This window comes from Neolamprologus brichardi, chromosome 1 (genome assembly GCF_056152115.1).
Source record: "Neolamprologus brichardi isolate AB-2024 chromosome 1, ASM5615211v1, whole genome shotgun sequence".
Lineage (NCBI taxonomy): Eukaryota > Metazoa > Chordata > Actinopteri > Cichliformes > Cichlidae > Neolamprologus > Neolamprologus brichardi.
Window position 1 is genome coordinate 19,346,331 of NC_142104.1, and position 18,688 is coordinate 19,365,018.

Genomic DNA, 18,688 nt, shown 5'->3' on the forward strand with positions numbered 1-18,688 from the left:
ATGCAATGGTGCACATGGAAAAAGAAATATACATGCAAATAAAGACACTGAAGCTGTGGTCAAACAGATATACTGAATTATTTCAAAAGGTAAATGCACCAGGTTGGGGGTCTGTTTAAAACAGGTCAGTGATTTTTTTGTAAAGACTTTGGGAACCACCATTTTAAGTGTTATCCAAGAAAAGGTTATCTTGGATATGTGTTTGAGTGAAAGGTTCTATACATTCATTTTTGTATACATTTCTTTTGTAGATGTACATCTAAACAGGGATTTGCATGACAGGTGGAGAGGTCTTTGTTGTCAGCATCAGCAGCCACAGGAGGAGCTGGCAGAAGTTATGACAACTGAGTAGCTCCAGGGCATTAACTGCAAAGCTGCAGGTATGCTGTATTTCATGCAGTATTATCTTGAGATTACATTTCATTTATATCTTATGTTATTCCTACTTAGTAAGAAAAACAGGAGGAAATGATCTTACTGTAAACTACTTGAGGTTTCGGCTGTGGATCTCACGGATCTGTGGCAGACTGTTGTGCTACCACTGTGACTCATAATATTCCCCATTCTGTCTCCCCCCCCCCCCGACCATTCATCCCATTCCAAACCATCCATGTACGTGTGTGGGCCAGTCACTCAATAGGCGGATCATTTAGGGTCGGAAGCCCCGTGTGAAATCAGATGTTTAACTGTCCAGCTGAAGGGGGACGCGAGCATCTTAACCAGCACCTTGCCAAAGGTCTCGTGTTCAATCAACCGACCGGGGCTGCTGTGAGTATGCTCGCCACCTGCCAATAGGCATTAAGAAGGATTTAGTAATTAAGTGATAGGCTGAGGACTAAATTGGGTGTTTGTGGGCTGGTGAGCCACCCCAAGGTCCCTACAGCCATGCAGATAGGGGATTCTAATTGCCAGTAATATTGATCAGCTCAGCGAGGGGGGTGCACAGGGAATTCACTAGCCATCGATTAGCTGTTACTTCACCTCGCTTGTCAATGGAAGACAGGGAGGTGAGCATTGGAAAAGCTCCAGGCTTTTCCCAGAGTATCCTTCACCACCAGTAGCTCCTGACACTTGCGTACACGGTCAGTGACACAGCATATTGTGATAGAAGTGCTTTCTAAACTCCTCCATAGCTAAATGATATCTCATAGGAAATCTAGAAGTAAAGCTGAAAACAGAAATGGGCTTTGCAGACGGCTCACTAGCCTTTTTCCTCAAAATTAGTCTCTGTGGGTTTTTAAGGGCTCTAAATTGTCTCTGTGGTCCTCGTGTTGGAGGGAGAGAGGCCACTGAGTTTGCATACTCTCTTATATTTAATTCAGTTCTTCACCTGGTGAAGAGATCCTGGTCAGAGCACTTGCACATACTTTTTTAATTCAGCCTCCGGTGACACATGATCATCAAAAAAATAGCACGCATCTGGTACACAATATCATAATGGGCAGAGTTATTTAAAAAAGACTCAATAAATGTTAAAACATTGTCTGTTTCACTCACACACACTCTCTCTCTCACACACACACACACACACACACACACACTGCTCTGTATTGATTTAGTTCCATGCACGACATACTTACAGCACTTAATTCCTGTGGTTGGGCTCAATAGAGAAGAAATCAATTAAGAGATGCGTGAACGAAATTAATTTTAAGATCTTGATTTGTCAGTATTGAGTAAAGTTGGGCTTACTGTTAAAAATAAATTATTGTCTTTAGGTTTTTTTGTGTACATGGCTGTTGCCCTAACCCTAAGAGTTATGGTCCCATTCCTGCTTAAAATATTTTTGCTCCATCATATTAATTTCCAGTAAAGCTCACAGAATGTGCAGGTTCCAGCTTGCATTTCCAGTTCTTATGAAATGACGTTTTATTTAATTCCGAGGGATCATTTGTACTTATCCAGTGAAAATATTGATCTCCCGTGTATAAAAATGGAGACGTCCTAATGTTTGTCTACCTTCCTTTTGGTATAACAAAATAAACTGTGCAGCTGCTTTCATATACTGTTTTGTGTTTACAGTCTGGGATCACTGCAATCAATGTTTATTAAGCTCACATTAGAAGCATCTTGTCGTATCCTTTTTAGGGACCAACCACAAAGAAACTTCAGTGAAAGACAATATACCTAAGCAACTAGAACACACTGAAGTTTGTCTTCAGGCAGGGAAATAGCACATGTTTAATGTTAACCTCTCATCCATCGATTTTCTTAATCACTGGAGCCTGTACCCACTGTCATAGGGCAACAGGTGGGATACAGGCTGGACATGTTGCTGGTCTATCATGGAGAACCTTTGTCAGACACACTTTGAATGATTGAGCAAATAATCTCATTCTATGTGCATGACAGTTAAGGATCAATGTATCATCAGTTTGACAGAGAACCAATCACAGTTCAGTATGGCACTCATGAGAATCAAATCAACTTGCAGTGTGTTATGGGACAGTCTTTGACACTTCCACTCTGCCACTGGCATTTTTGTAATTTGAGTCAACAAACTTTTTTTTTTGTAATTTGCTGTTTGACAATGTTTAGTATTTCAAAGCAATTTCAGGTAGTCTTTTATGTCTGTGCTGAAATCAAGTGCAGAAGCTGTGAGGTTTGTTGCCCAGCAGTCTTGAGCCTGAGTCATTTAGAGCCTATTACAAAGCATCAATATATTGATTGAAGCAAGTGTCTCAGTGTACTGCTCTGTAAACACACAGTTGGTTTGGCTGTGCATGTTTTATCTGCTTGAATCTTATCAGGATTTAAATCTTTTTCCTCTTCTGCTCCATTAATTGTGGCAATATTGGCTTTTGAACCGAGGATTTGAATCACTCCTACTTTGCAGTGTTTAGCTTTGGGTTTCCTTTCAGTAATGTGTGCAATTTTTCCCCCAGTTTTTTCCAGTTCCTCGTGATATTTCCACATACAGTACACAATTACTTTAAATCATTTTAATCCAAATGCTGTTTCTAAATTTAAAGGATGTACTTATGTACTGAAAACAAGCCAGGCAACAGGAATAACGGGTCAGAATAATCACTAAAATGGGACAGAGGGACAAATGAAGAGGACAGTGACTTTATGTGCTTTCTTACTGGACTTATCAAGTTTTTGTTTGCTAAAGCTGCATCCAAACTGGAACCAAGTTACAACGACGAGGTGAGTAGCCACAGAAGAAAGTTAATGACATTGGTGACTTCACGTGGCTGCAGGCAAAATAACTGTTAGCAATATAAAGTGAGCAGGAACCGAAATAAACTTTTCTCAACTTCCAGGCGAAAAAACAATGACCGTGCAGGATACCATCGATTAACGTATGACCTGGTAATAACACGTTAACTAGGCATTTGGAGCCCCTCCAATGTTATCCAGCCATCAGCTTTGGTGCGACATGTGGGAAGCAAATCGCTTCCAGTGAGCAGGGAGGCAGCATAGACACCCAAGTTTGTGATAACCTGAGAAGCAAGTCATCTAGGACAATAGGTCCATCTACTAAGTCTCAGAGGAGTGTGAATCTCAGTGACCTCAACCTTAACATCATAGCTCAAGTTTTCTGAAAGTCTTGTGAATGTAATGACTTCAGAATGAAGCGACACAGGATTTTAAAATTCCTGCCATTGGTACATCTACTAGGACTTAAGAGTACCGAAGTATTTTTAAATCAAACAACCAAGACATAATTGAAATGCAGACATTAATTAAAGGGGTTTACCAGAAATATTTCATTAGCTGTTTAAGAGTTAAACATTTTTATTTAAAAAAAAAACAAAACAAAACTTGACATCTAATTAAAAAGCAGGTTCATGGCCTGTTCTTTTATTTTAAGTTAAAAATGAAATGATTTGGAATTGAACTGTTTGATTTGCATGTAGTGTCTGTTTACTGGAACAATATGAGGCTTCAATGGTACAGGATAAGCACTATATGGACAAAGAACTGGATCTACTTATTACACATAGAGGAGCTCCTCAGCCATGGAAAAGTCTGCCGTGAAGCTCCTGGCTTATAGTTTTTGCGCTGATGTTGATGCCAGAGAAGGTTCAGAACTCTGTAGTTATATTGAGTCAACAGAGCATTGTTGACTTTTACACACTATACGCCTCAGCGCTTGTCAGCCTGCTCTGTAACTTTATGTGGACTGCTACTTCACTTCCACTTTGCAGTAACATGACTTAGCTGATCTTGTTGCAATATTGGCAGCAAATCGCAGCTTCAGACAACGCCCCAACTCCAACGCCATCTGTGAATCTAATTGCTTGCAAACATAAAGAGACATTAGTCCTGACCACTTTTGTGACAAGAAAACAATGTTGTCTGTATTTATGTGTTTATCCATTTATGACGTTCACCATATGGCGAGCCATACCGTCACATCCGAGTGTCTGCACTGTTTGATTTCCAAGGTCGTTTTGTGATCTCTGAAGGGGGATTGTTTCCCCATGCTCGTCTTCTGATTGAAGCCTAGCTAGAACCATTTATACACCACTCACAGTCACCCTCCAGCCATGCTCCCAAATTGAATTAGTTTCAGTCTGAATTTGTGTTTCAAAACTAGTAATTATTTTTTAACCCCAGAGGAAGCCAAGAGAAATGAGTCAGATTTTCTGAAGTCATGAAATTTGACGATATATGATTTAACACCAACCAAAGGGACACAAGCCTGAAGCACAGCAATTTACCAACCATTCATCTGTTAGCAAATTAAATCACACCACATTTGACATCTTTTGGAAAGTTGGATAAATCTGATGAAAAAGTTTTTCTCTCAATTACCATCAGAAATTAATCTCCTTAATCCCAATTTGATCTCTTTCATGCATATAAGGGGTATCTTTCATCTGCCCACCTATGCGCTTAAAATGTTCGCCACAGAGTTAAGATGGAACGTGACTGTAAAACTTAGTCCTTTGTGAAACTCCGGGATTCTGGCTCCATGAGATGAGAGAGCTGATTAGGGGAGATGAGGACAGAGGTGCGTAACTGACAGCCATCCATTATCTCTTTCTGTAGCTGGTAGAGGAATGTAAGAAGTCTCCGGGAGTGTGTCATAGAGCTGCAGAGTGCCATCCAGAGGTTGGTATGGTTCAGCTGCAAGCAAAGGTACAAAGCAGAGCCACAAAAATGTATCTCTGAAAATGTAGATTTTTCCTTTTGTTCCAGATTTTTTAATGTTTTTTTTTGTTTGTTTTTATTTATTAAATTTTTATCAAATGATCCAATTTAGGAAGAGACAAACCAAATTTTGAGTCTGCTTTTCTTAGTCATTCTCTGCTTTGAGAATGGCTTTTATAATTTCAAGACAGGCTTAATTTTGAGAAATCTAGAACAACTTTTGGATACCCTGCCTTTCTCTAGTTTTGTATATATTCCTCTATTTCTATTTTTCCTGTTTGTTATCTATTCCTGCAGTTTTATTATTTATAATTTATTCCTGCACAGTTGGCATGGAGCACCCATATTTTTGTTGTACATGTGCAATGACAATATTCTATTCTATTCTATTCTATTCTATTCGTACACTGGAGCTTAAAATGAATAAACCTTTCATGTGGTAACCATATTCGCCTTGGCTAATGCTGTTTTAGATGTTCTTTTTGAGCAAATCCTGTCTAGGTAGCTGAAGGTTCACCTCACTGTAGTAAAATTAGTAAAATTAATGCAAAAGCTGTTGTGTGATTGCATTGGAGTTTAAGGTGTACCTTATAAATTGGCCTGTGTGAGTGAGAGGCAGAGAAGAATCGTGGGGTGTCAAGTCTTCCCCGTGTTACGTCTCATCTGCAGCAAAGGATTTTCCAGCTGAGAGCAAAGGCCAGCAGGAGAGGGCTAGCTTAAAACTAAAGAGGTGATCAAAATACAGACCACCAGCTGACTCTAACATGACGATTCAGAGCAATCACACTCGCCCAGAACTGCTCTCAGCATCCAAGCAGCCAGGACCACAGCTGATACTGATCAGGTCTAGTTACACACCAGCTCTCCCTTCTTTAAGCAGCACCTTGAGCTGCCAGTGCCCTACGAGCCCCAAGCACAGCAATGATGTGAGTGCTTTATAATAGCAAAGAAAAGGAGTCTCGTCTCGTTTCTCTCAACAGCGGTATCTTTTTAAGATGGCCAGAGCTGATGGAGGGGCACGATGCCAGCCCCTTGCAGAGCATTTTGGTCATTAGCGCGTACCGCACAGCCTGTTTCAAGTAGGCCTCCACAGGTCACTCTGTTCACTAATTGTACACTGCAGGCAAGATCAGATTCTGTTGTCAAGAAAAGGGGGGAATCGTAACTTTGCCCTTCTGTGTATTCCTAAAGCTGATAAGATAATGAGGTCTTTTTCTGGGCTCAAGGCGTAAATGAGCAGTAGTATTAAATGGTTTTTTTCCCCCCCCACATTAACAGCTGAAGAGCACATGGTTTCAGTCCACCGGAGACCTCAGTGCTGCATTTGTATTTGTTTTGTTAGTTTTATATTTGTTTTGGTCTGGACTTTTTGTTGTACACATTGTTACCTGCTCTTTGCTCTTCAGTGCCATTCTTTACATCCATGTTGGTGACTCCATGCATGATTTTAGACGCATGTATTTTATTTCCTCCACGTGTGTGTGTGTGTGTGTGTGTGCGTGTGTGTGTTTATGTATGCGCCGAGTCCTGAGCCAGGAGCACATCTCCGGCTTATCTGGAAGGCCTGGCGTCAGCTTCCTTAAGTGCTGTCAATGTCACATGGTAAAAGCAGCTCTGCAGCCTCTTAATTAGTTTAGCAAAAGCATCCTTGTCATTTTGCGGTCAGTAAACTCCGTTAGAGAAAATTAAGTCCAAGCTTCTGCCACCTCGTCAACCCCACACAGCCAGCCCAACAGCAACAACAAAAAAATAATGATTATGTGCTGTGTACATTTGTGTGTTAGCTGTTTTCACTTTTTGCTTTTAGAAATAATTGCTGTTGGTTTTGTGGCAGCATCAGAGGAAGGGCATTAATGATTCTCACTGGCCGTGAGGAAGCACTGTGCCGCAGAGGGCGGGAGAGAGAGCAACTCATTTTCTACAGTACAACTAAACGTGTGTGTGTGTGTGTGTTTGGGTAATATATTTTTAGCAGCTTCCTTACTTTGTTTAGTGCATATTGTGTCAGACTGTAACAATTACGTCAATGGTATGTTCATACATGTTGTGACTTTAATATGTGTGTGCATGTGGCGTGTATGTGCACGGCTGTCCTTTTTCACGGATTAGCTGGTGAATGCTGCAAGAGGATGATCAGACTGGGAGCACACCAGGGTTGCTCTGCGATCACATAGGGATTACGGGGGATATAGAGCTGTAGTTGATTCCAGGCCTGCCTCCAGTTAGGCTCATCTCCGCCACACTCCCCTCACACATACCACTTTAATTGCCTTTGCTTCTTTCATTACTTTTATTGCCTCTCCTCTGCTTTGCGTGCTCCCTGGGCTTGTGGAAAGGTCATTGTGATGGCGCTGGTGTGCTCACAGCCACTGACTCTCTGAATAGCAGGAGATGATGATGCGGAGGCTGAAGCTTGGCAAATGAGTGACACATCAGGATGGCCACTGACAGGCTGTGGATAGATTTTTGCCTTAAAGTCTATTAAAGGATATTATAACAAAAGAATTCTTTAAAGGAAGTCAAAACTAGGATCATAGTTTAAAATGCCAACTAATGTGTGACATTCATTAATCAGATTCAATCAGAATACTCATTTAATCACAGAAGAAAGAAAATGTTTTCTTACAGATGCTTAAATAAAGAACTATTCAAACATTTCAAAGCCAAAACAGTACTATGTTGAGTATCGACTAATACAAGTGAAAAGGAGGAGGACTTACAAAGTTCAATGGCCGCAGATAGGAGTGATTTCTCGTGGCGTTCTGTGATGCATTGTGGTTAAATGAGTTGTTTTGTTTAAGGTGCTGTGCAACATGAGAGAGATGGTGGAGAGGGATTGTCCAGTATTGACGGTAACTTGGACAGGATCCTTCTTTCTGAAACCTTGGAAACCTCAGTCCAGCTCCACGCCCTGGGTTTGCAGATTAAAAAATAAAAAAATAGCTGTGTATATATCAGTTTAAAATAATAAAGAAGTATTAACATTACTTTAAAAATGATTATTATCAGTGTGCTAAAGGAGGGGTGTGCAGGGGTGTCAATGGTAATGTCAGTGTGTTGGTGCAAAAGCATTAAAGAGGTGATGGTCCTTGAGACATGCTCGTGCTTCATTGTGTTCCCTGTGCACAACACCAAATTACTACTAATGTTAGTTTATTTTGTATACCAGCATTCTCTTTTTAATCCTGCTATAAAAACATGACACTTCCACTCAGTTAAAGTCTGTTGCTGTACTAGTTTGTTGTTGATAATTTTTATTCATTATTCTCTCGCATTGATTTGGGTCTTGCAGTTGTAAACATGCAGTGCAGCTACCAGGCCAGGTCTGGTTGCTGCACTGCTGGCAGTGTGGGAGTTGTGTGTCATTTTAATAAAGGTAATGATAGCATCTCCCAGACTCAGCTATGCCCTTGATGTCACTCTTATCACTGTAGGTCTTCTCAGTCCACATCATAACCAGTTTTTCTAAATGCTCCTTTGTGCCCCTTTGTGCCTTATTTATAAGACTTCACAGGCTTGAGTCTGGGAAAAAAAAACAAAAAAAAAACAAGGGTACTGCAGAGCAGCATCACTGCTATTCAAACAGCTCCTTGGGATTTTTATATTTTACTTGCCTCCTACTGCCTTTGTCCTTTACTCCCCATCTCTCGCTTCCTCTGTCTGAGTCCCAGTACAAGGTAGAGGTTTTGTGTTGCGTTAGACTGTTCTCGTGTCCACAAGAAGCTTTCCACTGTCACCCAGTCAGTCCTGAAATTTAAACAAGTCTGCTTTATTAAACACTCCTACTCTTAAGATCTTTCTGAACTTTTGTAGTAATTGGTTTTTATCCCAACAATAGCTAATGCACATTTTATCACATCCCAACGTTGCTGCAGGCAAACAAATGAAAAGCTGGCACTGAAACTAAAGGAGCAAAGAACTAAGATCAGTTGTCTACACCAAGAGAGGGAAAGTAGAGATAGGAGAGTTATATTTATGTAGTTTATTCTCAGTTGAAACAGGAAATCAGTGCACCTTTTTCTTTGTGTTTACAGGTTCACCTGCAAGAGGGCGGGGAATCAGCAAATTGAGGTCAAAGCTACGCTCAATGAGAAGACAGCAGAGGAGAAGATCTAGGTACATCTATCCATCTGTTTCCTTCTGCTTATCAAATTCAGGGTTGCAGGAGGCTGGAGCTCATCCTAGTTGCCATAAGGCAAGAGGTCGGGGACAACCTGAGGTTTCCATTCTGTAGCAGGGCCAACAGATGACCATTCACACTCACACCTATGGCCAATTTAGAATCACCAATTAACCTAAGCTTCCTTTGAAATGTAGGAGAAAGCCTGGGTCCCTAGAGAGAATCCATGCAAACTTCACAGAAGAAATCCCCAGTTTGAAATCTCATTGGGTTTTTTTTCTTTTTGTTCTTTTTTTTAATTCCAATACTTCTGAATAATTGTACTTTTTTGGACATTATATAAAATGTGAACTTTCTCTAGAAATGAAGGCCAGCTCCACTTTTCACTCCCTCCCCCATAACGCATTAAACAGTTGGGTCAATATGGTATCTACATAACAGTATATTCTTACTGGGTTTAAATTTGATATAAATGTAAAGAAAAAGAGGTGATTTTGATTTGGCTTAAGCTGTGAAGGATCGGTAACTACGAGCATATAAAGTACTTAATCGAACTACCTTAAATAGCCTTTTTACGCCAGAGGAAAAAATATTGCAGCTTCAGTATGTGAAACAGAAATAAATCAGAAGAGGTCATACGGTGAGCCTGGTGTTGAGCTACACTTTAGCTGATACTCTATATAACAGGTATTGCAGTAAATAGAGTTCAGCAGCATGATATGAGCTGACACCTGCTTTGCTTCACCGACAAACAAGACCTTTTAGTGTTTTCCATTAAAAACTTGAGCAAAAGTTGTTGGTATGGTTGTCCGAGCACCACCCCTGCCAGAATATCCCTCCACAAGTTAGTGTGCTTCCTTTCCTCTACATCCTCTCTCTGAGCTGACAACCAAGACATTGCAAACTCAAATGTGAGACGGCCCACGACCGGCTGAAAATGATACTCCTTGCAAAGACCCCATTTCTCTTCAAAATGAGGGGCAGCAAATCTATACAAGCCCCTCTCTGCTTTTGCTCCGGTTGACTCCAGAGACGGTGTCAGTGACAAAGAAGCAAGCTTTCAGATGGAGCACGAGTGTTCCTGGAGTGGCTCATCTGAAACGTGGGTCAATAGAAACACTCACCAGCACATCACACAAACTGAAAAACAAAGATGCTGTATAACTCCCCAGATTTTATTGGCTGTCATGTTGATTTTTTCTTGTTCTGGGATTAGCATAGGCCTCAGTGTGTTGGTGTGACTAATGGTCTGTGTTTTTCCCAGCTGTGAAATCAGCAGCCCGAGAGCCCAGAACAGCCTGCACAACAGTGTTTGAAGTCTGCCTTCCCCATGGGTGGTGCCTCTGGGTCCTGCTGCTAATGCAGCCCCAGCATATTTCTGTCTCCGTCTCAGAGCGGGGGCTCTCCTTTACATACAGCCATGTTTAGCACTCCCCCCACTCCACTAATCTACCCCTCTACCCACTTTGTGTGCACCTCACTTGTGTGGCCCAGCCTTGACTGATGGCTAAAGCTTGTTAACACTGAAGACACATTTGTAGCTGGGAAATGTTAAGAGTGGCAAAGGGACAGGTGGTGATCAGAGGACATGGAAAGGCGGCGGAAGAGGTCTCACATCCCTGATGCAGTTTGAGCCTCCAGAGTTGGCAAACTTTTCCCCCACAACTAACCCAAGGACATTCTCTCCTCTTGCCAGACAGACAGATGAGTGTTGGTCGCTCTTAGTGTTCCCCAGGACCCCATAGGAGGCTTTAAGTAAACATGTCACTCAGCTATCACCATGGAAACTTGGGTCATTCCCTAAATATAATATGAATTTTATGTGTTGCTTGGGAAATAGTTATTTGGTGCTGGAATGGTATCTCCCAGATGAAGCCTCATTTCATTTTTCTCAACCAATATCACCTTGCTTCAAAGTAAGCCAGGTCTGTGTTGCCCGGTATTTGCCTGCAACACATTCTTATCTGTCATCCTCTCAAATTGAAAGCAGGGAAATTGGGGCTGATTCCGGGGATACGTTTTTGGTGATGGAAGGACAGAGGGAGGGGAGAAAGATGTGAACCCAATCTGCCATGTGTTGACTGTACTGATTAGGGGCTTGTGCTAAGAAGAGCCTCTCTATCCCTTCATTCCTTGTGTTTACTTTGAACCCCACCGCCCTCCTCTACACGGGCATCACTGCAGAGTGCCCTCTCTATCCATCCCTTCTCCACTTCTCCATATCAAATGTATCACATGAGCCACAAGCACTACTTTGAATGCCATCTAGTACAATTAAAAAGATGACAGCTTAACTAGGGCTAGAAGGGGTTTTTTGCCAATCCATTAGGAGGTAGAGTAAGTAGAGTGATTAGTAATGTGAGGAGATGTATGACACATCAGAACCTTGACTGAGTTTAGGTTGGACAACTGTGCATTTGTGCGTATTTGTGGAGAGCAGGAGAGTACAGATGCAAAACTGAGCCCATTAGGGGCTGCGGGGTTACTGGAGCAACGTCCAGCTAATGTTTCGGGCCATTCAGAATGCCTGCGGGGAGCCGGGATTACAGAGCTGGTCTTAAAAGCGAAGCAGAAATACAGGGAATAATAATACATAGATAAATAAGGGATGGAATGGCATGGGAGAAGCTGGGAAAATAGCACATCTATTCTCACGCAGCATGTTTGTTTATTTATGGCGTCTGAAGGCTTGGTCTGGATGCAGGGTGGGGGGCTGGTGAAAGGCTTTCCCTCTCATACTCCAGCTCCCTAGCTTTCATTAAGTGTCATTACCAGTACTTTCAGAAAGCTGGCCAGGCTGAGACCTAACATCCCCTCTACAGATAGTTTGCCATGCATATGGATGCATTTCTGATCCCTCTTATCCACCACTGAGGAGGGGGAATTAGGCCAGCGAGGGGGGGGGGGGGGGGGGGGGGGGTAAAGGGTGCATCCATATCTGACTTTAATGGCAGAGACGGAGCTATTACTTCAATTGAGGGACAGTATCCACGCTTGGCTTGTTTTTTGTATATGGTTATCAACACTGCAAGAATTTCACTTAAGATTTTCCATTTTTATGACCAGAAAGGTCACGTACCCCCCATTTCTGTACAATCAAATGTGTTTTACACTCTTTAGAAGAGTTGCATTTTCATTTCAGCACAGTACAATGTACTCGCAGTGCTATTTTAAAATGTGCATTTCTAGCAGCGCGGTATTCATTAACAATTTGCTATTCCAGTTCACTTACTTTGAGAGCGTCCCCTGATTGATGGGGGGCTTGTTCTGTTTATTTGTATATCAGGGAATGAAAAATTCATATTGTGCGCTTTTCGAGCAGAAGTTATCTAGATTCAGTGTAAATGGTACTTGGGATTAGATTTTCACAGCAGATTGCTGTTATTAAGGAGAAAAATCCAGCTCCTTTGAGCAGTCATCTTCCTGGGAGGCAATCTATTTCTCTTTCACGCAGCCCGAGTGCTGGACCAGGCTCTTAATGCACTGAAGCAAAAGTGCTTCGGTCCGCAACCTTTCACGCCTTCAGCTCTCCTTTATGTGATTGAATAGTTAATAACTATGAGTCGCCTTTGAAAGGCGCGCCGTGGTTCTTCTGAGGCACTTCTCTTCTTTTTGTCTGTTTGGCTGCTGTACCTGCCCATTGCTCTGTCTACCTGCACATCTACTTTGCCCAGATGCCAAGTCAACTGATAGCCCACCCGTTTCTCCACCAGCTCCTTTTACTTTTATCTTTGTCTCTCCCCTGACTTGCCGCTTGTGTCTGGCTGTCTTGGTGTGCACATCAAAATTTTGAGCGCTGTGCATCAACATTTTTATTTATTTATTTTTAGTATTTCATCTCCTGCTTCTTCTTTCTCTTCACATTCACACCAACAGAGAGACACACACTCCCTCACACAGCTCATTAGCCCATCCCACGCTCACAGTTCTAGCAGAATGTGACCCTGCCTAATTGTGTACCATGCTCATTTGTTCTCCCTGCGTGATGTGACGATTGCTTATTTATTCTCCTCAGGGCTCCCATCTCACATTAAAATGATTGACTCATTTCATTCACTGCACATTTTCAAGCTTTATTTGATAAGCTCATTTCCCTTGGCATTCAAATTCCTCCTTTTCCCATGCTTAAAAGTTATAATGTTACCGAGGCACGTTATTATTCATAGTCGGGATTGTTTCTTCAGCTAATTATCTGTGTTGGAAAATAATTTTGCACGTGCGATTCTATTTATTCTGGTGGAATTGAGCAGTACAAAAGGGCAGACATTAACAATGCAGTTGGGATAGCTGAGGAGCCAATTGTGTACACAAAGTTGGCAGACGCGGTCAACAAGAAGCTTAAGAGGGATTGGGACGCTGTTGAAACTTGGCCAGAATAAGCAGAGCAAATTTGCATTTGGTTAGAATTTCCATCTGGTTAGAGACCTGTTTTACAAATGAGAAAGCCATCAACCTTTTTGTCCAGTCGTGTAATGAGGGAGTGTTTTGACACAAAAAGAACCATAACAAGTGATTGCTGATTGGGGATTTGGACGGCATTGTTACAGACGGATGTTAGCTCTTGTAATTTAGTCAGCTGACAGTCGATGTTTTCTCCCTTCAGCTACTGTATATCGACCAGGCCTCGGTGACACAGCACCTGCTGGAGGCTTACGTGCTGTGCTGCTGGGTCACTTGAGAATAAGATTTGTGCAAGTGACAGGCTTAAAAAGACGTGACTGGCAGAGCTTAGTAATGCATATGAAGTATCATTTGGCGTGAAACAAACAGAAGGGTTGATTCTGTTCATCTAGATGTAGCGTTTTCTGAAAACGTTACATCTGGATGAACAACTCTTTGGATTTCCTTGCCTGGATGGTTGAGCATGAATCAACACAAATAGAAGGGTACACGGATTGTTTGCGTATCTACTACAGGATGATTCATTGTCATGGAATGATAAGTTAAAAAATAAAGCCCTTGTTATGTTCCTGAGTAACTCTCCACAGAGTAGTGGTTCACACATTCAAAATATCTCTGGTTTGAGACCCGAAGGAGACAAAAATCCATGGAAGAGCTGTGTCAGGGAGGTTACCTGGCACAAACATCTGTACAAAATCAAACATGTGAGTTACTGTGACAAGGAAGTAGCTGAAAGAAGTTTTATGTAGCTGAGCATTTAACACTTGAGAATTTTTGCTTCTTTTAATGAAGAAGTACTCTGACAGTTGGGTCGTTTATTTTGGTAAGACTGAAAAAAATGTGAAGCAGCAGAAGCCAGGACTCCGTATTTTTGAGGGAGAAATACAGTTCAGGCTCTGAAAACACTGGATCCTTAATGAGAAGTCTGATTGTATATGTACGTCTCTTTCTTGTGCTTTTGCAGTTTTCGGTTAGCAGAGCAGAGAGCCGAGGAAGGAGGAGCATCACTGCGAAATCCTTTGCCAGCATTTGTCCATCCAGCGGCCAGCAGTCATGGCAGCTGGATGGAGGTTCAGCTGAAGAGCTTGTCCTTAAAGTTACTTCACCCTTAAGAAGGCAATTCTTGAAATGGACAGACTGCATCACTCCAATGTGAGGGGCCTTTAACATCTTAATGACTTAATGAATCGTATATACTACCTATTTAAAGTAAATAGTTCAACAATTCTGTACCACCAGACTATAAAGGTGGAATATAAATGTTTATAATGTTTGATGTGTTTCTTTCCTTTCCTAGTCAGAATGTCCTGAATGACATTTTTCGTGTTGTTAAGTTGAACAAATAATTGGCTTAAAGTAATAATAATCTATATTTCATGGTTAAGTTTCTTTACACTGTTTTCTATAAAAGTGTAGCACTTTTGTTTGGAGTCACAAAAAGCATCTTCTCCTAGAGCAATAGACCCACAAGCCAAACTCCAAAATCTTAATGAGTGTACCCAGATAGACAAGAAATTGCATCCAAATAAAAGAATAATAAAGGCATCTAAAGCGTAACAAGTCTGCCTTTGTTCTTCCACTCCACCCACCACAAGCAGGCATTGTTGCAGCTTTGAGGGCAGCTCTGAGAGTTCCATGCCCATCGGCCTTCAATCACATGGGATGTCTGAGTTTGACAGTATAAAGTCTTTCTTCTAGAATAAAATATAACCCCTAAGCAATAGTGGATGAGCTGTTAGTAGCCATGCAGTCCACAGGGATCTAGACCAAGCATGGTAGTACAGTATACACAAAGTGCTGGTTAGGGATAAGACAATGGACCAGTAAAAACATCACTCGATGCCGCAACACTTAAATTTCTCACCATTTGCTTCTGTTAGCAAATATTTTTGTTTCAATGGTAATATTTAAGTTGGCGTCACCAAAATTAAAAAATAAATAACGCTCTTTAAAAAAGTTAGTCTGTTTAAAGGTAATTTCATTACTATAAAAGTATTAAAACACCCTCTTTAAAAAAAAAAAAAAACCTTCACCCACCGAAACTGAATCTTCTACCGTATTCCTGCACCGCTCATTCCAAACCGATTGTGTCCATCTTTCCTTTGATTTGTCAGAGAGCATCATTGAGGATGCAGCGTGAGCTCGAATAGATTTTTCCTTGGTAAGATTTTCACTCACTGGCAATATGGAAGGTTTCACTCCTGCTTTACACCAAGAGGACATCATCAGTTCTTGTCTTGGTCAAATCAATGGACAACATTCTTTCCAGCATAGCGGTCAATATGCAATGCTTAAGGTGTCTGAGGAAACTAAAGAAGACCAATAACTGTTATTAATAACATGGATCTCCCAAAGGATTGTATTTACAGGCTTTCAAATGTAACTATAACATGCACATAACCTACAAAGGTCCTGTCGCCCTGTCTGTGAATATCTGTGTGCAGGAATGTCAACACCGCAAATGGACCAATTATATAGTAATTGTGTTTTTACACAAAGAACTCAAACATCTAGCCAGTGCATTCATGGCCACTTGAAGATGGTCACATGTATGAGTTCATTTGTCCATTGATTTGGTTAGAGAAGACCTTTTGTGTGTTTGTTTCATTTTTCAAATACGTGCTGTTGTATCTATCTCCTGACTGTTTTTTTTTTTGTTATTTCAAATTTTGATTCAAAATTGGCACCGATTTTCATCATGTATTTTGTTACTGCTAATATCAAAGTGCCTAAACATGCTATTTAAAATTGTTTTTTTGTGTGTGCACAGTTTCACGTAATGACAACACTGGTTCATCCCTCGAGTTGGATCCCTTTTTATGCTTGAATGATTCACAGGTCCGTGTTAAGTGGCTTAAAAATGTCTAAAATGGTCAGGTACAAGAGTGGTCTGAAAATGAATGAACAAGCATCCAATGTTCAAAGAAAAACTTTGGACCCTTTGGAGCAAAATATAAAGAAATGAAGGTGACTCGAGAGTTTTGCACAGCTCTATTACAGTAGTGGTGCTCATATTGAACATAGTGTTTCAAATAGTGAGGGAGATCAGTCTTGGCCCCCCTTTTTTTTTTTTTTAGGATCTCTATGATGATCTCTAACTGGGAGCAAAGAAGCCCCACCTACTTGGCTGGCTGGAAACGAGCTAAAAGGCAAAGAATAAAGTGAAGGGTTCCATCCATCCTCTTCCACTTCCACAACTGGGTGTCATGGGGGGACTGGAGACGATCCAAACTCCCTTTGAGCGACTATAAATAATATATAATAACAATATATAGTTAAAGTATGAAATTATTTTTGAATTGTCCAACATAAACTAATCTACTCACATTATCATTAGGAGAGTCAAAACCCAAACATAACATGGTGAACTTGGTAAACATCCTCCCAGCATCACGCTGGCACTTAGCATTTAGCACCGTTGCACTAGGGCTGAGTTCAGCCATTACTGAGCTTGTTTACCATTTTCATGTTGTAAATGACACCTGTTATTGTGGAGCAGGCCATGTCACGTATGACATTCTTGACATTAAACATCATTTAAACTGAATTTTATAGCAAAAGTAAGTATTTTTGCTATAATGATAGCAATTAGTGGAAAAAATTGATTTGCAACAGATTAAAAAAACCTTTTTTGTGCTGAAAAACCCCAATCACAACTAACTTGGCGTGATCTTTGGCGCTAACGTGAATAGCTGTAAAAATAAACGAATAAAAATCACAGAAAATCGATGGTTGCGTAGCTTAAAGACACCACGGGTCATTTATTTTAAATCTCTTCTCTCTTTTTTCCCCCAGTTTCTTACAGGGACACTAGACACAAACAGGCTTTTGTGCATCAATTGCCGCTGCCCATTTGCATTGCATACAAAGGCACTCTGCAAAAGCCATTTTAAAGTGAAGGACGGTTAACAACAAGCATACATTGCCTCCTGTTTCCATCACAAACCACATGTGGGTTCAGAGCTGTTGAAGGTAAGGGACTACAGAAAACGGGGGTGAGGTGTGGGGTGTGTAACATTCAAAATTCAATCAAGTGAAGGCCATCTCCAGCAGGGTAACAGCGTGTGGAGGCAGGGTGGGGGGAGGGAAAACTCAGCTGAAGTTTCCACTGGGCCTGCTGTGTTCCTAATGCAGCCTTGGATGTAATTGGGTCCCAGAAGGCTGTTCATTATTGTGGGTGAGCGAGGCAACAAAACAGAAAGAGGTAGAAGGAGAAAGAAAATGTCTCATTCTTTGCTCAGTGTCTTTGTCCTGGCACCATTATGGGACAAGAGTTAATTAAAAGAGCAGTTGATGCCTCTGTTTTTCTCATCAATCTCACTTCTGCTCTTATTAAGTTTGTAATGACAGCGGAGCTTGTCCCTGTCAGCCACCAGACGCTCGACTGAGGGGAAGAATGAGGGGAAGGCGAGGGCGGGGCAGTTAATGTGAGAGACAGCTCATCTCAACAAATCTCACAGTGGTCAACAGCTAACATAATCCCTCCATCACATCTCGGGGTGACGATGTATAGTCCGTGGAGGATGAGCTACTTCCACGAAAAGGCGGCTGCTTTATTCGGGGTGTGGCAGGAGAGCCCGTTTAAGAGGCGTGGCTTTACGCCCTAATCCTGTGGCTCCTACATGCAGCGCCTTGGAGGCCATTTTAATTCCTCCATCATTACAGGCACCGTCCCTGGAAAGCTTTAGTAAAGGTGACTGCTGACACTGTCATTCACAAGGACAATTTCAAAATGTCAGCCCATAGCTGAGATTTGTCTCATTAAAGTTGGTGGAGTCCATTATATCCATCCCCTCCTCCACCTGCCACACTCAATCAAGATGACTTGGAGAAATGAGGGAATTGAGGGGACTCATAATATGCTTATTTGCATTAGAGTTACAGTGAGACAGACGATCACTGACCAACAAGAAAGGCCTGTGGAAAAGGAAGTCAGCTGAGAGGGAAAACACTGCTGGCATTTGTAGAATTCACAAGCAGACCAAGCTTCGTTTAGTCTTTCCTTGCACATTGATGCCGGCTGGCAGGAGAGGTTTCCTCTAAGAAACATTAAAAAAAAAAATC

At 41.5% G+C, this 18,688-nt stretch overlaps 1 long non-coding RNA gene across 1 annotated transcript; it reads left to right on the forward strand.

Annotated features, from left to right (window-relative positions):
• The first annotated feature begins 290 nt into the window (after positions 1 to 290).
• Positions 291 to 15,172, forward strand: LOC118455882 (uncharacterized). The gene is made up of 4 exons (XR_004844292.2): positions 291 to 380; positions 630 to 768; positions 9,138 to 9,219; positions 14,589 to 15,172. It is a non-coding gene; the product is annotated as an uncharacterized LOC118455882 (long non-coding RNA).
• Positions 15,173 to 18,688: the final 3,516 nt, after the last annotated feature.